The sequence below is a fragment of the Crotalus tigris genome, unplaced genomic scaffold, assembly GCF_016545835.1.
Source record: "Crotalus tigris isolate CLP2741 ecotype Arizona unplaced genomic scaffold, ASM1654583v1 scf7180000024167.7108832, whole genome shotgun sequence".
NCBI classification, from domain to species: Eukaryota; Metazoa; Chordata; class Lepidosauria; order Squamata; family Viperidae; genus Crotalus; species Crotalus tigris.
In genome coordinates this window covers 5287848-5314879 of record NW_024100417.1, presented here as the reverse complement: position 1 = coordinate 5314879, position 27032 = coordinate 5287848, and the positions used below count along the sequence as shown (strand labels likewise).

Here is a 27032-nt window from a genome sequence, read left to right as displayed (position 1 = left end):
TTCATAATTCTTCTGGAGAAACATTCTTTTCTGTTGTTTATTTCTTAGGTGAATGCAGCATGGAGGAGTTTCTGTATTATTGGCCACAGTAGTACAGAAACCCGGAAGCAGTTCTGAACCCCTAGTTAGAAATGAAATTGAGGCAACTATTTTGCAGAGTTTGGGCATCTGGCTGGTAAAGTGTTAAGTGGCATGGGCAAGTTTCATTTGTTGTGTAGAGTGCAATATGCATATATTAAGCAACATATCTTACACAAAGGTATACAAAGGCAGCAACCATATAAGCTTTCATAGAGTTCAGTCCACTAGAGCGGGATTAACATAATTTGCCCTTCTGGAAATGAACATAACCTTCAAAGATTTGTTTTCACTTTCCTACTACAGAAAAAAGATTCAACACAAACTGACAATATAAAAGCATTTTATTTCAAATGCTGGAAGCTAGCTATGACTCATTAAATCTAGTATAGACATGAGTTTTGGATATAGTTAACCCACTAATGCACCACTTGGCTTCAACAGGCTACAATAGTTATATTTCCACATATACTGTTATTTTTATGCTTGGGGAAGATAAATACATTTGGTTCAGGGTGAAAATCACTTCCTCCTATGATAGAATCTTAACAAACATGCAGTAAAACTGGATAAAACTGAAAATATTACTGAAAAGATTTTGTAGAATTCTTGATAGAGTAACAGAGCAAGGTTCTGGAAGATTTTTTCCATGATTTTGTTCAGAAAAGCCTTTGTTTATAAATGGGGAGACCATGAATAAAGTGAATGCCTGGTGAATTGGGAAAGCTGTACTAGATGAGCGTTGTGTGTGTATGAGTAACTGGCTTTGGTAGAATTGTGTTCCTAAGCTACTCCAAACATCCTGTAATGCTGGAAAAGCTGGATCCAGAGATTGCCTTCTTCATCGTCTTGGAATAAAAATCTGCAGTGTAAGATTGATTTGAATCTTTCTGAGAAGTGGAACAGGATGTTTCAGCCTACATTTCACAACTGCCACTTAGACCTTTGGTTGTCTGTTGTTCTGTTCAGATAATACTTGACATCAATATCCTAATGAGGGAGAAGAGGTTAAAACGATGCTTTTACCTTTTAAGGCAAAATAGTTATGTTTCATCTGCCCAATATTGTCTATAAATTACAAAGACCTATCAGCAAAATTAACAATGCAATAAATTAGAAATACAACATAAATGGCAAAAGGAAAGAAAAACAACTATGTAAAAAAAATAATCATGCCAACCTAGCACGGGCACTTTCAATGATAATTTTTAATGATAAGATTTCCAGAGGAAAAGGAATATCTTAGGCAGATGCTGTGTGAGTGAAGTCCAGTAATCTTCAGGAAGGCTTCTCCAAACCAGTAACAATTGAGGGGGTTTTCTAATCACATTTGATGGTAATGAAATCTAAAGAAAGCCTCTAAAGTAAGGTGACCAATTTTTTTACAATGAAAAGGAGGACACAAATAAATTGAAGAAAAAAAATTGTAAATAAAAAAAACCATTTTATTCATTGCAACAATAATACAGACAACTTGCATGTGCAAAGCTTGCCAGCCGGGTGTTTTGGCATGCTCAGCAGCAATTCCTATTGGCTTTCGAAAGCCAATAGTGGAAGTAGCACAGCTCATGCAAAAGTTGAAAAAAAACCATCAAAAAAAGGTGCCGGAACACCGTTCTGAGCGTTCTATGAGGGGAAAAAAAAAGCCCTGCAGATTAGTCTTCAAACATCGAAAAAGAGGACATGAAGGAGGACACTTTTTGAGGGAGGACAGAACTTACAAAAGGAGGACTGTCCTCCCTAAAGGAGGAGGGTTGGTCACCTTATCTAAAGCAGTGTTTTTCAGCCTCAGCAATTCTGGGAGTTTAGTTCACACATCTTAATGTTGCTGAGGTTGAGAAATGATGCTCTAAAATGCTGTGTTTACAGGTAGATCATAAGCTTAGCCTGCTGGAAATTGCTATCGTTTGGGAATCTTGCCCTTTTACCTCTTCTGCAAGATAGGGACTGCTTCAGAAAGTGTACCATACCAACATTACTGAGGATAATAACATTGTTTCAGAGGGAGGAAAATCACTTTCCATATAGACGAAATGAAGAGCGGAAGTAAAGCTTTACCAAGAATGTTCTGATGAGTTCTTCACAATTGTGCCTTTGGCATTTGGTGTCACTTTGGAACTACTGTCCCTATTCTGAGAGCTGAACAGGGAATAGTGGGAAAGAGAAATTCCCTAAGCGAGTCAGCCAGTGATGTTCTAACAGGCTACGAAGCATGAATCTCTTAACAATTTGACCCTACAAAAGAGTAAATGCGATCTGTGGTTTTACTTGCTGTACTGTTGGCAAGGAATGAAATACAGGGAGAACCAGTCCATCTTACATTGGTAGTCCCCACTGTTAGCTAGATTTGTGCATGAAAGTAAATGAAGCTATTTGTACAAATATAAAGAGAGCCTGGTATTCTATATATATAATAATGTACCAGATGGGGTAAATATAGTGGGTCTATTCTAAGTTAGATTCTAAGGAGCAGCACTTTTAGCTTATGATACAAAATCTTAACACTGGAGTGATGATGAAGTTACTCTACTTCCTCTAAATTTAGCAAAATACTTTTGAAATGCCCCCTTGTGCTGATTTTCTGTAATGCATTTTCACATTAGTTGGCTATAACAGGGCTAAAATTATGTAACACCATTGGCTTCCAAAATCCATTATGAGGTAATCTTTAATTAGTTTTCAAATGAGTTGCAAGCTTTGAATTTGAAAACAAGAAAATTTAAAATCCAGACAAGAAAAGTTAGAGGATAAATGTTTTGATATCTGAGCTATATTATTTTTAATTTCCCAAATTAAACTTGTAGTCATATACCTTAGGTCTCTCCAACTTAATTGGGAACGGGGATGATAGGAGCTCTGATCCAATACCTCTGAAGAGTGCCAAGTTAAGACAGGGTACATCTTACTCAGAATTCTGAGAGTGAGTAAATAAATAAATAGGGTTGTAATGTTAGGATGATTGTGATATGGAGGCAGAAGATGAACAAAGGAGGGCAGATTGATAAAGGGAAAGAACTAATTAGTATGAGCCATCTGGCCAACTATTGTTTCATTTGTGGAATCTTACGTGTGCCAAATGATTCAGGACATTAAACCCAACATAGCCTTTGATGGAATCCAACAAGATTTTCCTATAGAAATAACTAATAAAGTTCAGAGCAAATAACAATAAAGTTATATTCATCAGATTAACAATAGCAACATCATCAATATACTAAAGGACTGAACAGGCCCAAATAAGTTATGAATAAAACATTACAATGATGAAGATGATGATGATTTTGTCAGATTTATATCTCACCTTTCCTTCTGGAGCTCAAGATAGTGCACACAATATTTGTCAGGTGGTTCAAGAAACATATAAGTAAGATTTTTACAATCTTCTGCATATTCAGCATATGGAAGTATCTGGCTCAAGGGAAGTTGCTTGGGCCAAGATTGAAGATAGCTTTTGAAGGAGACCAGAAGATTAATGATAGATAAAGCCATCAGTGGGTGCTAATTAAAGGGGGAATTTCCAGCTACCAGATTAGAGGAAATGATAATGAAAAAGAGAAAGAATGGCATTACCTTCCTAATAGTTCTTATTTTCTTTATAATATTTTCTTTGGCAGACTTATTTACATTTCCATTAAATTTCCTTCCCTGGTCTGGCAAAATTGGACAAATTGACTAGGAATTCAAGGAGCTAGAGACCAACAACACAAATTGGGAGGCCCAAAAGAAGAGTGTTTTTAACTGAGATTTTCTTTCATTGACACTAACGTTAGATGAGTAAGTTCTACTGACCATTTTTTCAGCCATTGTTTTGTCTTTCCATAACCCCCATTTTCCTCTACATTATGCTTTTATTGAAAATTAAGCACAGACTCAGCATCCTATTTTTTTTTCTCCTGTTAGACTTCAGCTGAACTATCCTGCAACTTCAGCCCTGCCAATCTAGGAGTCTCAGTGTGCATAGGTTGTGATATCAACAAGATAAAAGGCTCTTTATAGGGAAATCTGACTCAGAGTATGACTGATGTCTGATAGTATGAGATATGGATGCCAATCAGCAAAAAGGAGCTGAATTATCACTGCCCTGTGGACTTAGGTGCCCAAAAGCAAATGTTTCCTAAGGGTGGGGCTTGCCTGTCCATTGGAATATGAGTGATAACTGTGACTTAATAATCTCAGTGTTCAGAATGAAATCTAAGCAGAATTATAGGGCAGTGTGCAAAACAAGAAAAAAATGGCAAAGATTCAGATTTCGGCACAAATTCAAATTATACAGCTGGAATATTTGTTCAAGAGATGTTGGAACTAGCATATTGCATTTTCTTACACAGATGTTCACAGAAAGCCTATCATTATAAAACCCGAAAGATCCGAAGTTGGTATAAATATAACAGGTGATATAATATGAATGAATATTAAACTAAAACATAATTTTATTAAACTAAAACATAATTTACCAATATTTCCTTCAATAGTTCCATGGATAATGAGTGGTAACTTCACAAATACATATACATCCAATAAAATAAAAGGATCAAATTCTATTATCTCTTGTAATATTTTCATGCCTTATAGTGAGAAATACGTTCCATATTGCTACAGAGTCTCTGTGAATTGGTAATTGGCATCAGACACAGGGAGAGATTAAAGAATAATGTACTATTATAACCACAATGCAGCAATTTAGTTTTTAAGTATTTTTCATTATGAAATCTATGCAGTGGATTTAGAATAAATAGATAATTAATTTATTGCACTAAATAGTTCTCGTACTTTGTGATTATTTCATTTTATATCTGAAGGTATATTTGGAATTTGCGAGATTTGAATATTTGGACCATTTAGATATCCTATTAAAATATTATTAGGAAGAGAAATCTTAATTCAAAGCTCAGAATAATATTTTCCTTGTCTCTGCAATTAAGATAGTGCTTTTATCTAAATGCCACATTTTACTCTATGTTCATCTTATCTATCCTGACCAGCTTAGATTCTCCATATATATCATTATGGCTATGATCACATCACAGGCACTTAAATCCTAAAATTTATTTGTGTATACTCAAGTCTGAATGCAATATGAACTGAAGAGATCCCAGGATGTTGTGCTTGTACTAGACACTCTGGATTTCTTCATTGTTGAGATGTGATAAATAGCTATCTATATCAGCTAGTTACAAAATATTTTACATCCTCATTCTTTACATTTCTTATAATCTATTAATTATTTCATCACCTCATCTCTTCCCATAACTAGCATTTGCCTTCAAATTCACAGGATATTCAAATGCATTTCTACTATATTGTATCAAACTCCCTCACTTTGTATTTTCTATAAAGAATAAGCTTATTCTGGATTTTAAAAAAGCATTCTTATTGTATGAGTTAATGTTGTTTGATAGTGAGATTCCATCTATAGTCTCATGAAGCCACAATACTTGGTAATCAGTCTATAGTTTTAAAATTGTTTTTGTCTCCAAGAGTTAATTTTCGTTGATGAATAATAATAATACATTTGCAAATCAACAAATACCTCAGTATTATGTTAAGAACAGTAAGAGAGGCCTTTCTGAAGATGATGTACATCGTATGCAATCTTTGGGTGTAATAACTCTCTTCCAGAAGTCCTTTTAGTCTTCAAACTACAATCTATCCTCCTATTTGGGGGTATATAAGCTTGGTTGTTCCCACTGTCACAACTGTTTTTCAAAGGGTACTTCATATGGGGTCCTCCCCCAGTCCTGCTGTTTGAGAGAGATAAGGGTGGTAGACTCTGAGCTGCCTTTTGGTGGCTAAAAGTTTTTAAAGGAAATAATCTCTATAAAGTAGGTTCTTAGCTTTGTAACTTAGAATCTTCAAGAAACATGTCTCTTTCCTTGGCAGATGAAACAAATATTGCAAGAAATAGACAAAATCAAACTCTGGTTTGAAAAAGGTAATATATAATATTCCTTTTTTATCTTAACAGGTATACAGTATACTAAATGCTGGTAGATAATGATAGAGCAATTTGGATTAAAGACAGAAATATAAAAGAGAATTACAGAAGAAAATTATGGGGCTGGTTTGCTTCAAATGATTTATTTCCAGTCAGAAACTATATGTACGAGTGACTGGGGAGATTTAAAAAATTACAGATCCTGGAAAGAAAACATAGAGAAAATAATATATCTTCATGAAGACTTGTACACCGCCTGAGGTTTGAGTCAACACTGACATAAAACCCAGCTTCATAATTAATACATAGAAATAGAGCAAGACTTAGCTAAGCACCATGTTAGAGAAAAAGAGATCTAAAACAAATTCCTGGCTTAAACATTATCTGTTTCTTCACAGCAATGCTATTTGAAGTTTCTTCTCTTCATTTTTCTTGAATTACCTATTTCCTGAGGATTCCAATACACTAATTCTGAGGCTATTGGGAAGAATAATGTTAATCCTCTGGATTTCCCAAACCCAGTTCAATTTCTTGTCCAACTTCTCCCAAATTCATTTCTCTTTCTCCAGTAGAGGGAAGCGCTGAGATTACTACATCTGCCTTTGTGTATGTGATGGATATTTCTCTCAGATACTGCATGAATATTTATTGAGTGCTTGAAACTGTCTGGAAAGCAAGAAAATTACATTTATAGCTATTCCTTTGGAAATTGTACTTGGACCTCACTCTCTGGCTTTGAGCAGCCAAAAATGTATTCTCTTTGACTAGACTTGTATTAACTGATTTTCACATTGATTTTGTTTTTATTTTTTTAAAAAAATGAAAAGTGAAATATACCAGTAAATTGAATGTATGCATGGCTTATTTGCATGAAATCAGGTTTTAAAATATTGTAAAGAGAGATTGAATAAATTAGGCATGAGAACAGGAAACAGCATTCTTCAAATAGCATTCTTCAAATATTAAAAAGGACTTGATTTAATAAATAAGTGATTGATATTTAGGAGCTCAAGGCAGCATGCAGAAATCTTATTTCCTGTTGCTCCAGAGTGTTGGACACAAAATAAAATAACATAAAATTTAAGTTATAGAAAGAGAAATTCAACAGAATCTTCCAAAAACTTCATAATAATTAGCATTTGACTATGGCACCAATTAAGGAGGACTATTAGGACTATTTGTTTCTAGAATTTTTCATGTAAAAGTTTCATCATCTATTTATTTTAAGGAGAATAAGTATGAGCCATAACTATATTGTTATAACATTATTATTCTAATTCTTAAAAGTATTTGCACTTTCAAACACAACGTTAATTTCCCAGCAACTATTTGAAGAGAAGCTGAGAAAGTAACAACTATTTAGCCAGATGTCTTTGCAAGAGCAGGAATATTGTTGCTTATTTTTTTTATTTATTCACTTTATATGGCAACCCATCTCACATAGACAACCCTGGGTGGTGCAAACTTTTAAAATAAATAAAATACATACAATTACTAAAACTTTTTTTTAAAAAAATAAAAAACATAGCAACCAAAGAATCATAAAACCCTTTAACATAGCGAAGAAATGGTCTCTGTCTTATACCCAAGACTCCAATTTCCTGCTGAAAGTATTTTTCAAAGATTCCATCAACTGTCCATCAAGCACTGAAAGTTCTCCTGGACCAATGGAATCATTGTTGAAGAACTGACAATAAAGGAATTTGCTTTATGGAAGGACACACTTCTAGCTTTTATGTAGGAACACTAATGGTAAGTTGGAGCTCTAATGGAGGATTTACATAAATCTCATAATTTTATTAATTTAGAATGTGTTATTAATTAAAGATGTAAAATCCCAAGAAGTGGGGCCCTCCAATAGAAAAGTCCTCCTTTTTAATATCTATTGCTAGTGAAATATCCATTATCCAGAATTTATTATAGGATGAAAATGCTGATTTTTACATATATTATAGAGATCTGGCTGAGAGATGACAGGATAATTAATCTTCTTATTTCTGTCTGTTCCTCTATAATGCAGCAGTCCTAGCCTGGAGAATGGATGAGAGAGTGGCTGTAGTCTACAAGAATTCTATTTTGTTGCCAGGAACTCCATCCAATTCTCTGTTAATTATGAGTTTGTTGCTGGATGGTTGGGCTAGGATAGTAGTACTGTATTGCATTTCACTTCACAACAATCTTTCTTCCTGGTGTAGCCAGAATGATTTCTAGTATGGAAATGGATCTTAGATTTCTGAATTTGAAATATTTCACTGTCTATGCTAATGTTGCCCAACCATGGAATGATGCTTCCTGACAGGATGCAGTCAGAAGGTGGTGCTGAGGGACTACAGTTTGATATCTAGATTGTTGTTGACTTACACTAATTTACAGACTACTGTCTTCTCTCCTAGGCTATTTAAAATTATCTCTGAAACTGCTGGGAAGCTGGTTCAGAATTTTGCCATGCGGTAAAATCAAAATTCCTTGGGATTGGTTGGGGTTCCCTGCCAGCCAATCCCAAGGAAATAATTACTATCCTTGAACATTACCAAATTTTGGTAGTGGGATGGATGAGGGAGGGTGAGCTGAAATTAGAGCGCTGCTGGAGGAAAATGAGGACAAGTTTGACCAAGCAGGGGTTAGAGTCACTGTTAAGGCCTACCTCACGGTGGCAAGGGCAGCGAATTAGCATTATTTCTCCCCTTTTATTGCATTCACAGAGTGTCACCCAGCAGCCTTGTTGAGGATCACCCAGTTCCTCCTGGGTCAGCAGAGCTCAGGGGATTGATTACCTTCTGGGCTGGAGGAATTTGCTGAACACCTGAAGGATAAAATCACTTGGATTTGTTCTTAGTTGGAGACCAAATATGGGACAGGTCCATTGGAATCATCAAGGGAGTATGCTTACTCTGTTATCTGGGAGCAATTTGACCTTGTTGAGTCTGAGGAATTGGACAGAGTCCTTGGGCTGTTAGCACAACCACCTACTTATTAAATTGTTATCCCTCCTGATTTGATTTGACCCTGTTGGGTCTGAGGAATTGGACAAAGTCCTTGGGGCTGTTAGCACAATCACCTACTTATTAAATTGTTATCCCTCCTGATTGATGAAAGTCTCAAGGGTGATGACATCCAGGTGGGTTTAACAGCCATTAATTCATCACTGTAGAAGTTCTTGACCCCGTTTAAGGAGGCCTTGGTTTGATCACTGTTCAAGACACTGTCATTTGACCTCCCCTGTCTAGATAGTTTTTGTCCTGTTTTCACTATCTCTTTTTAGGGAAGGTGGTGGAAAAGGTGCTTGCACTATAGGTAAAGAGGATTCTGGACAAAACTGATTATCTGAATCCCTTCCAGTCAAGGCTTCTGACCTGATTATGGGATAGAAACAGCACTGATTTCATTTGTACATGATCTCTGGTGAGAGCAGTTTATGGGTAGTGCATCCATCCTTGTTCCCCTTGACCTCTTGTTTTTCAATAACATCAACTATGGTACTCTTTTGGGGTGGCTACGGGACTTGGAGCTGGATGGGACAATTTTATGCTGGATTGCCTCCTTTGTCCAAGGCTGGTCCCAATTGTGTTGATAGTAAGGTGACCAACTTTTTTACAATGAAAAGGAGGACACAAATAAATTGAAGAAAAAAATATTGTAAATAAAAGAAACATTTTATTCCTTGCAACAATAATACAGAATATACCATAATATGATAAATGTATAATAAAAAACATTTGTAACAATAACATTTTATATTGTAATTATGCTTACATGCCGTGCCCCCGCCCACAGCCGCCCTGCCAGCACTGCTGCCCTGCCGTGTAAAGCGGGCCCCATGGCTCCCAAAGCACCAGCTGCACTGGCTCTGGCCCCAGGGGGGCAGCCTGCCATCGACACACCCCACCTGCAGCCGCCCCGCCAGCACCACCGCCCACCCTGCATAGCCCCGTTTAGAGCAGGCCCCGCCGCTCCCACAGCACAGGGGGCAGCCGGCCACCTCCGCCCCTCACACCCCCACTAGCAGCAACCCCACCGCCCCTGTCTCTTGCGCCCGCAGCCATTATTGGCCTAGCAGGGCCAAAGATCAAGAGAAAGTTACCGTGGCATCGCTGCTCCAGTCTCCTCCAGGTATCTTCGGGACTAACTAGGAGATGGTGTAGTTGGGTAGCAGGGAGGGGTGCAAAGTTCCTGCCAATTCGCCTTTGCTGCAGACAACTTATATGTGCAAAGTTTGCCAGCCGGGAGTTTTGGCACGCTCAGCGGCAATTCCTATTGGCTTTCGAAAGCCAATAGGGGGAATAGCACAGCTCATGCAAAAGTTGAAAAAAAAAACATCAAAAAAAAGGTGCCGAAACGCTGTTCTGAGCATTCTATGAGAAAAAAAAGCCCTGTAGATTAGTCTTCAAATATCGAAAAGGAGGACATGTAGGAGGACACTTTTCGAGGGAGGACAGAACTCACAAAAGGAGGACTGTCTTCCCTAAAGGAGGACAGTTGGTCACCTTAGTTGATAGGGCACAAAAAGTCTAGCCACATCTTCTCCTTTATGGGGTGCTACAGAGCTCAGCACACTCTATTCTTCTTTAACATCTACATGAAGCCTCTGGTGAGATCATATGACACCACAGGATGAGGTGTCTTAAGGTAAACTAATGTTACTCAAGTATACATCTCCATCCTGGATGACCCAAGTATTGCTGTGGCTGCCCTCTCATGGTACCTGGAGGCTGTGGGGATCTGGATAGAGGACAACAGACCTCAGCTGAACCCTAGTAAGACAAAGTGGTTGTGGGTGCCTGGAACCTCAAGATCTGGGAGCTCGTTTTTAGTTTTGGATTGTTATACTATTCCTGAGAGACTCAGTGTGGAATGGACTCACAATTCCTGCTCTGAGCATATAACACTTGTGACTAGGAGTGCCAAAGTTGTTCACCAGTTGCACTCTCTCCTGGATTGTGAGGCCCTGCTCTCAATCACTCATGCCCTGGTCATCTCTCTAAGAGCACACATAACAGTGCCATTATGCAAACTCCATTGATATCAACTTTGTTTCCAAGTCCAATTCAAGGAGGTTGGTTATCATTATCTTTAAAGCCCTTCATGGCACAGGACCAGGTATTCTGAGGAACCATCTCACTCCAATGCTGTTGGTCTGACCCACTTGATCCAGCAGGAGGGGCATGCTGTGGACCCCATTGATCAAAGAATTTCAGCTGATGAGGTCTAGAAGGAGAGTTTTTTCTGTCGTGGCCCCTGCTTTTTGGAATATCTTGCACTTTGAGGTGAGGGTTTTTTGGCCTCCTGGAAGGTTGTTTAAACCTGGGGCTGCAGGTTGGCCTAGGGTCCAGACAGAGGTGCTGTAGGTTGGAGATGGGTGGTGGATCAACAGGGAAGATACTACCACCCTATCAATCTTGCCTTTTGCTTCTTGTCTCTGTATCTAATGTTCTTTAAATTTTAGTATCTTTTTATTTATGATTTTAGTTGTAAGCCACTCAAGAGTTCTTTTTAGCATGAGATGGGTGGTATATAACTTTAATAAATAAATAAAAATAAATTAATTAAATCCAAACCAGCTGGAGGTGCTATTTAATAAGGAGAAAGCTGGACTCAGAGATGGTGATGAAGCTAGTTTTGAATGCGGCTATACTGCCTCAGAAAAAGCAGGTTCACAATTTGGGAATGGTCCTTGTTCCCCCAGCTGTCACTGGAGTTGCACATAACTGTGTCAAAATATTTGCACAATGGTGGCTACTGAACCAGATGTGATACTTTTGAGTTGATTGAATTTGGCAACACTTACTTGGCTATAACCTATTTTAAAGATCACAATATATCCTACGCATTGAAAGGATTATGGACATTGCAATTAGAGCAAAACATGATGACCAAGTTGCTACTCAGTGCAAGATGTAATACGTGACATTCATATTAAATAATTGCACAGGCTGCAAATTGATTACTGGATACAATTTAAGACGTTGACCTTTAAAGTCTAAATGGTTTGGGGTCTATTCATTTGAGGAAACAATCAATTTCATCTACTATGAACATGCCTGATTACTTAGATCTGCAGATCTTCTCTTCTGAAGAGAACCCTGTTGCCAAAAGCTCAGCTATCTGGTACATGAGAGCATTTCTTCTGTATAACTTCCAGGCTGTAGAGCAGGGGGTCTTCAAACTTGGCCCTTTTATGACTTGTGGACTTCAGTTCCCAGAATTCCTCAGCCAGCATGGTTGGCTGAGGAATTCTGGGAGTTGAAGTCCATAAGTCATAAAAGGGTCAAGTTTGAAGACCCCTGCCATAGAGAATCTCTTCCCCAGTGAGGTACATTAGGCCCCCATTCTCCCAGTATTTAGGAAAATGGCACAAATCTCTCCGTTGCCGACTTTTCAAATTGTTAAATTGTTTTAATCACAATTTTAATACTGATTTGATTATACTGTTCTTTTACAATTTATGCTTCTTTACCAGCTATTTTGAAGAGAACATTGGGGCAGATGGTGGCCTCTTTCCTCACTACCCATCCCCATATAATTCAGCCTGCAGAAATATAGTAAATCCCGGTACTTACTCTCAGGAAAGTAAATATAATGTTGCAGTTTCAGATATGAGTGTTTATTGGGTGTGTGTGCGTGAAAGAAATTAAATGGCTACACACACAACAGAATGATGTAATGGTGCATGTTATGTAATGATGTTGTTTATGTAATGATAATATGGCATATGTCAGCATTTTGACATTATCATGGCTTTTTAACCAACAGGGCCGGGGCTTTGTTTACACAGGCTTTGGGGAGGGGGGAAATAATTGCAAGCATTTACCTAGCTGGATTTTTATAGAATGCCTCAAAAGGGGTGTGAGTAAAAATGATATTAAGTGCCCCAAAGCATTTGAACTTGCAAGGACCTGCAGGATTTCATTTCATCTTTATCTTGGGCTTCTCATCTTCTTACAGCAGACCATTTGGCAATGCAAACCTCTTTTTGGATCCTCACTGCTTTTTTGGAGGATATTACAGAAGCACAGCACAGCCCCAATCCCAGCATCATTAAGATTTTCAGCAATGCAGACTGAGTATTGCATAAAAATGTGCACAAGAAGCATCGCTCTTTGCCAAATGCTACAGCATTGCTATAAGCTGCAGTAACCATCAGAGGGCCTCCTGCTCTTTCTATGCTGACCAGGCTATCATAGTGTTGCTTGCTGGGAAGCAGGACATAGAATTATGTAATTTGAGAGCAAAGGCTACTTTCCACATGGCTTGGAGTGCCTGCTAATATGGAATGCCATCTGGTACAGGCTTCTGAATAAATCTTTCTTTGCAGCTCTGTCAGTTCCAGTTTATTTTTTTAAAATGTATTTTTATTAGTTTTAATTATATAAGACTGCTAGTGCAATAAAAAAAAATAACTTTGACCTGGATACCACAAACCTCCATTTTGCTGAAATACATGACAATCAAACAGCACTAATACAGTACATATCCAGAGACAGAATTCGAATTACTCATTAGACCTGATCAATAGGGAAGAGCAGAGGTTGGAATGGAATTTACTGGCACACTGATGGAGAGCAGGAAATATTTCAGGGTCTTACCCATTGAGCAATAGCATCCACAGAAATTCCACCCACCAATTCTCAGTTAGAAGGTTGGAAAGGCTATTTTGATGTAAATCAGAGACTTATATCTGTTTCTGTAGATCAGGTGGAGTTCAAAATTTACAAAAGGCAATTGATTCTGCCAGCTGCTGTTTTGCATATATTGGTGGATTTCAAATTCTAGCAGCTGTTTTAAAAAAGACTAAACTGCATTCATAAATTGTACTCATGCCTAATGTATATTTTCTATGTGTACCTGCTGGGGATGATGGAACTTATTTATGCCAAATGTTTTCCTTTTCACAACAAAACTTCAATATTCTAATTGACCTAATTTATCTTCAGAGAGCTTTTATATAATTGAAATACAGATAAGGTGAAGCATTGAATGACTGCTATTTCTCTTTTGACAGTTCTAAATTGATTCAGTTGTATTTTTAATTTGACATCTATGTATTCTTTTTTTCTACCATTTGATTCCAAACTTTCTGACATTTTCTGAGAAGATATAGCCACAGGTAAAGATTGTGAGGTAATTATTTCTTGCCCAATTTACTGTGCCTTGTTCTACCCCATTAATCAAACCAACAAATGGTGCCCGCTCTTATTGATTTAACAGGAGGTTAGTGAAGGAAAGCTCTCTGAGGATTTTTCCAGTTTCTTCTACCTGTTGTGTTGCAGAAAGAAGTGCAACAGGTCTCAGCTCTAATCTGTCAGCTGTATCATTTCTGAGCAAAGACCCATCATATCAGGAAGAGTATTAAATCCATGTTCAAAAGTAATCCCGCCAATAGGTTGTAGGTGAGGAGGAAGGCATGTCTGGAATAAAAGCATCATGAGAATTTTCCACCCACCCCCATTTCATCCCACACTGTTGTGCCATGTCTATCACCTGTTGGCCAACCTCTCTAGTTCCTTTGCAGTGATTTCCTTAGTGCTATTTCTCTTCCATTACTGTTATAACCAATGTCAAATGCAGTGTGGCAAATCTTTGCTCCCATGATAACATGTATTGTTCCATGGGACTTCAGTTCAACTGCACAGTTCCCCACTGTGAACAGAACTGCTAGGGTGAGGTAGTACTTGTGGGAGGAAAACACAATGGTGGCTCATATTCCTGTCACTGGGTGGTATCTTGGTCACCAGCACACTTCTCAGTCAGCCTTGACATACAACAAAAAAATCAGGAAGTTGTGGAAGGGAGGGTGTGTAAATATTCTTGATCAGGTGCTAAGCAAATTCAAGAAGCTACAAATGTATTTATTTCAACTACAAGATGGGCATGATGGCAGGCCATAAATCTAGCACTGCCCTCCTCTCCTTTGGCAACAGGAAGACAGGTTGAGGGGCCAGTGGCAAACCGAGCAGGATGATCAACACCTGTTACGTATGGAGAGATTGCTCCTAGGTATCTTTCAGCCTATTAAGATCTAACAGTACATGGGTTTGTGATGCAGATATTAAAGAACAGGAATTTTACTGTACTTGTTGCTTGTGAAACCTGAAAAAAATAATTCACACACATCAGTACAAAAGCATTCCGGATATGTGGCTGTCACTTCCTTAGGTTGCAACTCCATGTCTTTTCTGCAGGGTCCTCTGGATGGATTCAGCAAGTAAAAATAGCAGGAGCTTGAGGGATATTTAGACAGCTTTGAGATGATGCAGCAGACCCAGGATTGACTCCACTGAAGGTTCACGTTGCTTCTAGGTCAAACTTCAGTAAGAGATCTATGTATCCAACCTTGGTCAGGAGTATCCTGGACATTTGTTTTGCTTTGGGATGCAAATCATGAGTGATAAGGAATGAATTGTTACAATGGAGCTCAAATTCATACTGCAAACTTTTCTTTCCAAGTACCTAACATTTCATGTAGTTTTTATTTAGAAAATTTACATTGCCGTCTACTCACACATGATGACTCAAGGCGGCTTACACAGATATAAAAACACCATATAAAAAGAAGAAAAAATAACAAGAAGAAAAATAATAAAATAATGAAACAATAACCCTCCACCCCAGCAACAACACACATTCAAACTAACCATTTAATGGGCTCTATCCCACTCTGGGTTCCCCAGGCCTGCTGGCAGAACCAGGTCTTCAGCATTAGAGGGGGGCCAGTCTAATTTCTGGGGGAATGACGTTCCAGAGAGAGGGAGCCCCCATGAAGAAGGCTCTTCTGGGTCCCGCCAGATGTATCTCCTTAGGGGACGGGACCTGCAACATTCCTTGCCTCCCTGCTCTAGTGGGTTGGGTAGATGTGACCGACAAGAGACAGTCCCTCAAATAACCTGGTCCCAAGCCATGAAGGTTGCTATTGATTTAGTGCAGGAGTCTTCAAACCTGGCCCTTTTATGACTTGTGAACTTCAACTCCCAGAATTCCTCAGCCAGGCATGCTGGCTGAGGAATTCTGGGAGTTGAAGTCCACAAGTCATAAAAGGGCCAAGTTTGAAGACCCCTGATTTAGTGCATGGCACACTGACATTTGCTCCTTGAGTGCATTGGCATGTTCACCTTCAAAAACAACTAACTTCCCATATTCTTGCATCTCTGTATGTGTTCTGTAATAGTATTTGTACTGTTGGATAAGCTCCAACTACTATTCTCAATCCACAGGGCTCCACATAGTCCAAAACAAGAAACCCTTTGTTGTTCTCACCTGAACCAGCTGATGATCCAAAAAAGACCAACAAGCAAAGTACTTCTGCTTGAAGCAAGCCAGTTGAAAGTGAAGGAGATAATTTCCCCACTACCCAAATTACAAATGAAGGCCATACAATCTGCTTGAGCCAAGTTTACTTGAACAGCACTGGGGATAAACTACAAGGTTCTGCTCACTCAAGGAGGATAAATCTTTATATAGTTGTATAATAAATGCTGACCAGTAATAATATCTAAGACCAATCACAACATGGGTTAGAGTTTCTGTTAATAGCGAGATAAGCAGAATAATAAAGTCAGTTTTTGTGTTAGTTACTTTCTAGTTTCCATCTAAAAATATAAGTGCTGATTTAAACTAATTTGTGAGTCAGCATCTGTAAATGCTAAGCCTAAAAAGCTATTAAGTAGGCTTTCTTGAGTTAAGGGCATTTGGAGGTTTTAGTCCAGGTATTTAGTTTATTCCTTCAGTCCCCCACCCTTTGGAACTAAATCTGGAACCCATTCAGAAGAAGATGCAGGACTTGCTGGTAATTGCAATTGATTGATTCACATCAGCCAAAGCCACATTATATATGGAAGCAGGTGCTGAGTCTTAGAGGGCCAGTGGTGGGTTTGGGCCTTGGCATGTACAGCTATATAATCTGTACAAACTATCAATTCCATGTCCATCTGGGGCTGCAAGAGGAGAAGAGAGTTTGTCTCCTCCTTTTCAAGAGTTCCACTACAGGGACCACTTGCATCTTCAAAGTTGCAGACAATGGCTTCTGCCAAGGAGTGGGAGAGCCATAGCAGCATCAGGCAATGTTCCTACAAGCCCCTCAAGAGCAAGATGACAATTGCGCTCTACCGGGCATAGTAAAAGAACACATTCACCAATATTTTTTACCGGGGGGGGAGGGGTAATCTCTGTTTTAGACAGGCATCCTCTGTGTCTTGTGCCATATAACCATTAATCCTCTTTTGGCCCCACTGAGGCTGCAAATATACCAAGCATTGACCGCAGTGGGTCCACACTCTAGCCAGAATCCTTTAAGAGAGAGGTCTGTCTTTGAATTGTATCACAGAAAAAATATGGATAACAAAAGCAGAAGCAGCATTGGTTTGCTTACTCCATCCCAACATCTCTGGTGAAGAAAGCTACCAGCATCTCGGAGCTCCTCTGCCAACTCCAGAGAATCCCAAGTGAGGGGTATCAATCCTCAGAAATAGTAAGCCTAAACATCTTACATCTTTTTTTGTTTTTGTTTCACTCTTTATTCAGTTTCCATGTGCAAAATGGACTGAAAAGCCAAAAGAGGGATAACTGGACATCTACCCTTCAGTCATTTCTTTAAAAATGGATAGGATGGCCATTCCTAGCTTTGCTTGACAGAGGGAAAAGATGTAAAGTCACCTCAGGTTGGAAGCAATTGTCGAATCAAAAGTCAACAAGCAGGGGAGGAGGAGACAATTTCAATGCTTTGAGAATATGTGGACTGATAAGGCAGGAAGGATACAACACATCATCTGGCCCCCGCTCTACTTAGAGAAAGGTGAAAGGACTCTAAGCAAATGTTTGCCAAATATTGACCTACCAATAGAACACTACATCTTTAAAGTGGCTAGATTATACTTTGAGTACCCTATTTATATATGTGGGGGAAGGTAAAAGTAAGGGAAATGGGGCTCACAGGTGTAATGATTAAGTCTCCATTCAGATCTTGCTTTGTAATACTTTATTTGCATTCAGCAAGATGGTAATTCAGAGAACACAAAAGCACTATTTTTCTCTTTGTCTCTATGATATAAATGTGTATGCTGAAGTATAGATTGGAAGAAATGGTGTAGCAAGAAGTATTGAAAGATACAATAACAGAATTCCAAATGAAATCTTTATAGTCAGTTTTGCTGGATGTACCTTCTCATTCTATCTTTCTTTGATCTCTCCCTATAATATTAGGAATGTTCCACTGAAGACTCTGATGAACTCTGGAGGCTGCCCAGAAAGAAAGACTGCCTCAAATCCTCCCACCCACTTTTCCCTATCTTCCCCCACATATATAAAAATGGAAGTGTGTGTGTGTGTGTGTGAGTCTGTGTGTATATAAAAATAACCTGCCCTGTCATTCACTTCAAACCATTTATCCACCCAACAGAAACTCACCTATTCTTGATCTGGGTAGTAGGGAACACACAGTGTAGTATACTCCCTTTGGCACAGATCACTATGGGACTTTGTCTCAATCCAGTCCTGTTTTTTTGGTGTCACAGTATCATATCCTTTATAATGAAGTACAAACCCAAAATGTATGCAAATCTACCCACACGCAGAGTCCTTCTGACAGGGTCCTTGGATTTTGGCATAGAGAGTCCCTTTAATGTTTATTATACTATATATCTAGGAAAGTCCAAGAAAAAAAAGCATTTTAATCATTAGTATTGTCAAAGAATAGTGCAATTATATCAAACACTGTTTCCCTTTCATGATGTGTCATAATTAAGGTGACCAACCATCCTCCTTTAGGGAGGACAGTCTTCCTTTTGTAAGTTCTGTCCTCCCTCAAAAAGTGTTCTCCTTCATGTCCTCCTTTTCGATATCTGAAGACTAATCTGCAGGGCTTTTTTTTTCCCCTCATAGAACGCTCAGAACGGCGTTCCAGCACCTTTTTTATGGGTTTTGTTTTCAATTTTTTCATGAGCTGTACTACTCCCACTATTGGCTTTCAAAAGCCAATAGGAATTGCTGCTGAGTGCGCCAAAACACTCGGCTGGCAAACTTTCCACATGCAAGTTGTCTGTATTATTGTTGCAATGAATAAAATGTTTCTTTTATTTATGATATTTTTTTCTTCAATTTATTTGTGTCCTCCTTTTCATTGTAAAAAAATTGGTCACCTTAGTCATAATGCATAGGCCACCATTATATATATATATATATATTTAAATTTTTATTTTTAACCAACAAGACAAAACAAAACAAAGCAAAACATAACACACATACACACACAATATATACTCCTCCTTTTTTTACAACAGTTATGTAACAGTAATCTAATATTTACATTTCCCCCTTATTCTTCTTTAAATATTTGTCCTTATAGCCCCATTATTTCTTATTTACATTTTTCTTCCTTCATGTTCTATTTTTTACTAAGAATAATTCATATTATTATTATTACACATTATTGTACACATATTTTCACTTTGACCTTTCCATATTTATTCTCCTCTATTATTTCTAGTCTCCAACCAGACATACACCTTGTTCCATACTATATAATACTCTTTGTCTTCCTTTTCTTTTATCTCTTTTGTTAATTTGTCCATCTCAGCATAGTCCAGGATTTTTCTTATTACTTCTTCCTCTGATGGTATATTCTCATTTTTCCAGCACTGTGCATATGCTATTCTTGTCACTATTATTATATGTAAAACTAAATACCATATTTCTTTACTATATTTTCTATTTAAAATACCCAACAAAAAGATCTCTGGTTTCCAGTCTACAGGTTGGTCTATTATTTCTTGGATCCATTTTCTTATTGTAGACCAGTATTTTTTTGCAACTGGGCATGTCCACCATAGATGATAATATGTTCCATGTACTTTTTTACATTTCCAACATGTTGGCGAATTATTCTGGAACATCTTGGCAAGCTTTGCAGGTGGAAGATGCATAGGCCACCATTATAACTAGTAAGAAAATAGTCTAAAGGAGGAAAAATGCTTCCACACATGGTTGCCAGGACCACTTGCCTTTCCCAAAGCTGTAAAGTGTATGATGAAGATGAGATGAATACAACAGATAATTGAGGAATTTCCGGGCACAAAGTATTGCAACCACTCCCATCTCCATTAATGTCATCTTCATGTCCATGGTGGACTGTATTACATTCTGTAGAAGTGGGATCTTTCTAATGCCTGCTACTATGAGCTACTGTATGATAGTTGTGTTATCTGTAGTGTGGCAGTCTTCAGATTTGGGTTGCTCTCAAATTGTGCCTATTCCTTTCCTGTGTGGTGTTGTGATTGGAAGCATGATCAACCTGTAAAGTGGTAAACCTTGATGATAAGCCAGTCAACAGATTTCTGTCTACCTCTGTACCACATTTCTGATAGAGGTGGGTTGGAATCCCTGGTGACAGGGTAGAAAAGAAGCCAAAAGTTGAGATGGAATAAGCTGGGCTGCCAGCGGAATGGTGAAAGGTGGAACACCGGATCATCACTTTGTCCAAAGTGGAGGAAGTAGTAGAAAGCCAGAAAAGGATTTATTATGCCAACCTCTTATGCTATTTCTAGCTGATTTATGGACAAGGCTGCAATGCAAGAAAGCTTTGTGTTTTGGGTCTAGATCTGGGTTGCAAAAATCTGGTTGCCCACTAGATGATAGCAAAGCTTCACAATTTACAATATTACAATTACAATACAGTAGTTACAATATTTAACTATTCTATAATTACAAAGTGAGATTTTGATAACCCAAATTTGATAGCCCTTACTTTCTGTATATTTGAAATATATACTGTAGAGATAGCTCCAGCTGTATCTATCATTTTTGATGTATTGAATGAAATGTTTTTGTCCATGAAAACCTAGGCAACTCAATTAACTAGTTGCCCCAAAACAATGTCCTCTAAGCTGGTATCTTTTAAATGTTTTGAGAATAAAACTCTCAGAGTTCACTCAGCCAGTCAGAATTTTAATCTTAATTCGTTTGGTTAACCCAGGAAGGCTAATTAAAATACCACAAGATCTTCTCTCCCTTCATAATAGCAAGACTATTGAATGAACTACTAATTATATATACTGCATCAGTAGTGTGATTGTGATTTACAGAATATTAGGGAACTTTGCCTGAGCAGTTTACAGCTCCAGAAAACAATCAGGAGAGTGGAGAAGAAGAAAGAGAAGGCAGGAATATATACAATGCAACAGTAAATGATTCTCATGCTGTATATCTTTAAAATAATCACAAGCTAAATTGCAATATAGAATAGAAAATTATGCCAAATATTTTATCAAGAAGGTGATTCTGAGGGTGGCTTGGAATGGAGAGAAATGAGATGTTCTAAGCTTCAGAGCTCCTGACTATTTGGAACTGTTCCCTCCTTCTCACTATATGACCAACTGATTTCTATAGAATTAAATATTTAAGTTTGTTTGCCTTTGGAAGTAATGTCCCAGGAATATTTATGGCCTATATAGCTATAGCAATCCAAGGGACTACACTGAATTATCTCTCCAAATTATCCAAATTACAGGAGTATTTTGGTATATGTGCATGCCTTTCAATCAGTTTTACTTCTTGGTATTATTTTTTAGGAGTGGCCTGCCATTGTCAAGAGAGTACGGCTGGCCCAAACTCACCCACTGGCTTTGTTCCTAAGACAGCACTAGAATTCATGGTCTCTTGTTTCCAGCCTAGTGGCTTTAATCACTACAATCACATGTTTGTCAACCATAAGAATCAATAGAGAGCTAGTAGCTAGAGCATGGGTGTCAAACCCGCTGCGTCACGTGACGTGTCACAACATATCGTGACTTTTTTCACATTGCCGGAGCTGGAGTGAGCATGGCCTCCACGTGATGCAACCAGCCAGTGGGCCAGCAGTTTGACACCCCTGAGCTAGAGGAACCATCTAATCAGAGCCAAACTCTTGTGACTACCCACCTTTTCCCTCTCAGAAATCCATTGGGACAATTTGTCTCAGCTGCCAACCCAGCTCAGCTGCTTACTCCAACCACTGTGCATCCTTTGAGGCTCACCACAAGATAATATCACAATGGTTGGTTATTTTGAGTAAGGACACACAACTCAGCTGTTGTGCTTTAACAGCAGGTGGGATCAGAAAGCAGTTTTCTTAGGAGATCTTAAGAATTCCAATCCCTGTAAGAACTCTACAGAGAAGCTGAGAACTTGACTGTTTTCTCTTTTTAGGGCCCCTTGGAATTGCTGTCATAATCATAATACGATATATTGTATGCCAATATAAATATTCAAGCATTTTATCCTTAGAACTGCCACAGCGAATAGCCCATTATTAATCTTATAACTGATGGAGAGAAAATTCCCTCTTGAGTTCATGACTGGAGTGGAAGTAGTTTTCCAAATTACATCTGCTGCTGATATCAACAAAATGTCAACACTTCTCTGCCCAGGGCCATCCTACATAACCAGCTGCCTAAACATCCTTTCAAAATTTAAGTATGTTTTGCTCTAATCTTTCTGTGTTCAACAAATGACATTTACTGTTCCTTTCTCCACAATAGTCCTAATGTCAGCCTTTAACTTACTGAGCTTTACTACTGGGAACAAAGTTGTTCTGATTTACAGAAAGATCACAGCAAATGGAGATAGTCTCTTTTTATCAAAGCCAGACCAAGATGTGTTGCTGCTCAAGAGGAATGGTGAGAATCTTTTTGCCCCATTCCATGTGCAGAACCTAACTGGACTAGTAGCTGAAACATCAACATCTGCATCAACAATGCGGCAGAACATCTGGGGCAGAAGGTTTTCTTAGTCCACACAAAGTAGATTTTATGGCAAACTCTGTTCTCTCCTCCAAAACTTTACTGCAGTCCAAACTTTCCAATATTTACTGCTTGAGGGAGCTGTCCTGAATCTTCAGAACTAGGAAAAGGTTCACCAACCCTAAAGGGCAAGTTACATTAATAATAAGATTTCTTATTAACTCCCTTCTCCAATTTTAGTAGAGCAGTTAATATTTCAGTTCAGTTCTGTACCAAAGGACATGACCATTCTAATTTCCTTAGGCTGTGGTAATCTTCTGATCAACGTAAACAATACCAGTACTCCATTCAATCATTTAATAGGTACTCTGCACCCCCCAAAACAGGTTACAAATGAAGTGAATTATTCAGCAGATGCAGAAAAAAAGTAGAATATAGCTGCTAAATAAGCTAAAATCTGATGGCTATGAGCTTTATATTATGTGGAGGTCCTGAGAGATTAGCATAACCACACCAACTGATTGTACTGGGTCTGTTACTAAAAAAGAAATATTGCAATGCCAGCCTGCATTGGTCCTTCAAAGTAGACCATTCTGTGCAAATGTCACCAACTGAGATCCATGCAGAGTGTTAATCTTCAGATCCTCCCCTGTAGTAGATTTAATTTTCATGTACATAATCATTGTATTAACTATGCAAGTTATAATATAACAAAGTCACAACTGTGCAACTATTTTATATGCAATTGTCTAAGATTTTCTTTTAGTGAGGATATTTCTTTCTAGCTATTTCCACCTCTTACAGACAGAAATCCAGCATCATTGTCCTTAGACAGGGATCAGTGGATGGGGGAACTATCACTTGCTGCATTTCTCTTAGATTTATTTATTTGTATCCTGCCTTTATTATTTTTACAAATAACTCAAGGCAATAGACATATTCAACATACCTTCTTCCTATTTTCCCAACAACAACCTTATGAGGTTGGTGGGGTAAGAGTATTTCGTCCCAAGTCATTCAACTGGCTTTCATGACTAAGGTGAGACTTGAACTTGTGGTCTCCAGCTTTCTAACCTGATATCTTAGCCACTACACCAAACTGGCTGTTAATTAGCTGGTAATTATCCAGGAATTCTGCCTGAAAACAGGCAGTTTTGGCACCTTAAGAAATGTTTTGAATTTGCTTGCCTTAACCTGCAGGACTAGTCAGATTCATCTAGAAATGAAAAAGGAATGCCTATTTCCCATTAACTGTTCTTTGCCAGCCCTTCCCATTTTCAGTAAAGTGGTGGGTAATCAATTAACATTTTTCTCAAAACTCCTCTGAAGTTTTATAGATGGGAGGGACAGGATTGGGTTGAATGGAACTTCCCAAGTACAAAGAAAAGTTTAACTTCCTATCTGAGACACTCTTTGGCCAGATGTTGCAAAAGTGCAAGGATGAGGTAGATATAACTTGAACATAAACATGGGGAATGGGCCCGATAAAACTGGTTCTTAAACATTTTTGAATTATGAAAACAATTTTGTCAGATAATTTTAAGGTTACACAGAGTGATAGTCATTCAAGTGCACATTTATTGTGCAAACTCTCTACCTCATTTTAAGGTACCTGAAGTGATAATCATTCACATGTACAAAAGTGCAACTCTCTATGTTTAACTCTTTCAGCCATATTTATTTAGCTGAGCCCTGTCTAGAGTGAAAATATGCAATCTCATTGAAAGTAATTATTTGGTATACTAAAATGAATGTTTTTAATTTTTTTTTTTGGTGGGGGGAGAGTGACCAGCAGCACATCATGACCAAGATTTTGTTACTGAAAAAGAACTAAAACCAGGAGTTATGTAATAATTAGATAGAACGATGCATAATAATTACTATTTTCTCTACACAAAATCTTTAGATTTTTTTTTTTTTTTGCTGTTTATGAATCTTTTGCTGTTTATGAATCTTTGAAACCCTTAGGGACAATGGAACTAATCTCATTCTGCTGCAAGAGAACAGAATCTTTTTTATTATTATTTCACAGGACACTATGAGGTTCCGATTCTCATTTGAACCAAACTTATTAATAGTCATTGGTTCACTAATACTATATAGTATTAAATTTGTTTGCTACACATCTTGCCACTGTAGTATAAATGCAAACATTATAAATGCAACAATCTTGCCACTATAGTATAAATATAAACATATCATAAAATATCACAAAACCACTGCCTTAGTGCAGATTGCTTCATCTTTTGATTACTTTTGCCTTTTCTAAGATGGATAAATAATACAATTCCAAAAGTTATCTCTTAAAATCTGGAATATCTCAATATAATTCCTTTAGCATGATAAACAGTCAGATTCTAAAGCTTTTGCATATAATGCAATATCACATTAACATCCTTAACATTTAAAGATTTTCCATAATTTATACATCCAATTTACAAATTGTCCATCTCTCTCACAGAGCAACTCTATACATCTTGAATATATTAAAATTCAAATCCAAAAAGATACCAGATAATACAATAGTCCACAGCTAGATAGTGGATGGATGAGGAGGCTCAGAAGGAACCTACACTAGCTTCTCAACCTGTAAAGATGATTTGTATTTTCAGACTTTCATGATTCTATTAATGTAGCCTTACAATAAAGTAGAATTAATTCATCTGGTTGTGTTTCCTGTCTACTTGGGAAGGCTGACAGATAATCCCATAATCGTATCATATGGGTAAATGAACCTGTGAAAGTTTACACTTCCAACAAAATCTGATGTCCATCATTTCAGGTACATTTTCTGGGAAACCCAATATACTCTAAATACATTTTTATGAATTAATTTTTTCATCTTTTTTTTTTCAAACAATGGATGTTTTGCCAAATTCACATGTTAAGGATTATTTGGAAGTCATTATTACAAAAGGTAAGCCTGTATAACGCATATACGTAGTCCTTGTTTAATGTCTGATTGCTTTCTGACCAGTTGAAGTTGCAGCAGCCATGGAATGGGTGCTTTGTGCCCTTCAAATAAATGGGGTCATTTAATGACTATGGCATTTGCTTAACAACTACAGCATTTGTTTAATGAAGTCCATGAAAAGGGCCAGAAAATTACTTCCAGTCATGTGAGTGCCTTGACATACAACCATAACAATGTACAATCATAATTCCAGGCTGTTATGATTGTAAATTGAGAACTACCTGTATTTAGTCTGAGATGAGAGTATGGGTTGAAATTTTATTCAGATTTTCTTTTGTTAGGAAATTGGTCTTCTACTCTTCAATTTCATCTAGGATCATAAAAAGTTGCTGGTCAAACCAGTAGCCATTTATTTCCCTATTGCCTCTAAGCTGTGAGAGTTTCAGGAACAGGGTCTTCCTGATCTGATCTATTTGAAGATGCCAGAGATTGAATCTCCATTGCTCTTTTTTTAAACCTAGTCATAAATCATCAGTAGAAGTATCCTTTCTACCAATTTAACTGCTAAGTAATATAGCAAAGTCCCTTATGCTATACATTTTGAGATAGTACTATTGCACAGGCAATAGATTGTATTGGCAAAACCCTTTGACACTTTTGATCAGTGAGATTCTTTTGTAATGTGTCAGTACATATAAGCACATGCAATTTTTAATGTGGGTATATAATTTGATATGCTCACTTGCTGGAAATGCAACATTTGTGGGTTCCTAAGTCTCTTTGCACCAATTGAAACAACCCTTCCACTTCTGAAAATTACAGTATTAATTCTAAATCATATATTTTGGGAACTAGGGTAAAATAACACAATTAACACTCATTGAGAATTGTAAGTAATTTTAAAATTACTCAAATTTTCTCAAGTTCTTCAGAAATCACATTTAAGTCTCTTTAATTTCTCCACTGCTAAAGATAAAATTAAACTGTGTGAGAGACACTTGACTAGATTTTCTACAGCTTCTTCTCTCAATTACCTTTGGGCTCTGCAAACTTATTAGAGAAGTTATCCACAATGAGAGGAATCTACGAAAACTTTTTGTTTAGAGTATAAGTCCACAATTTATTTTGCATCTAGTCACCCTGTGACCAGGAATGCTGGTTAACCAAACTGTATATTTCTGATTTCTGAAGAACCTGTATATCATGCTTCCCCCTTTGTCAATAATTTCCTGGCATTAATCCATAAGTTTTCATTCACTGTCTGGTCCCCTTTATCTCCCATAGTCCTTAATCAGTAGCATTCCTGCTATAATCAATCTCTTTCCTCCTCATTCTGTGACTTCTTAAAAAAAAAGGCAAGAGTTAAAGAAAAAAAACCTAAAATACAATGCAAAGTTATCAA

General features: G+C 37.7%; 2 long non-coding RNA genes across 3 annotated transcripts; one reads left to right on the top strand and one right to left on the bottom strand.

Annotated features, from left to right (window-relative positions):
* Positions 1 to 404: 404 nt before the first annotated feature.
* Positions 405 to 5719, bottom strand: LOC120299030. The gene is made up of 2 exons (XR_005554304.1): positions 2891 to 5719; positions 405 to 1068 (listed from the first exon to the last, which is right to left on the bottom strand). It is a non-coding gene; the product is annotated as an uncharacterized LOC120299030 (long non-coding RNA).
* A 188-nt stretch (positions 5720 to 5907) lies between these two features.
* LOC120299009 lies at positions 5908 to 18865 on the top strand. 2 transcript variants are annotated; one of them, XR_005554299.1, is made up of 4 exons: positions 5908 to 6010; positions 15193 to 15321; positions 16222 to 17474; positions 18206 to 18865. It is a non-coding gene; the product is annotated as an uncharacterized LOC120299009 (long non-coding RNA). The 2 variants fall into 2 exon arrangements; XR_005554298.1 differs by lacking the exon at positions 5908 to 6010 and having other exon boundaries at positions 10389 to 15321.
* Positions 18866 to 27032: the final 8167 nt, after the last annotated feature.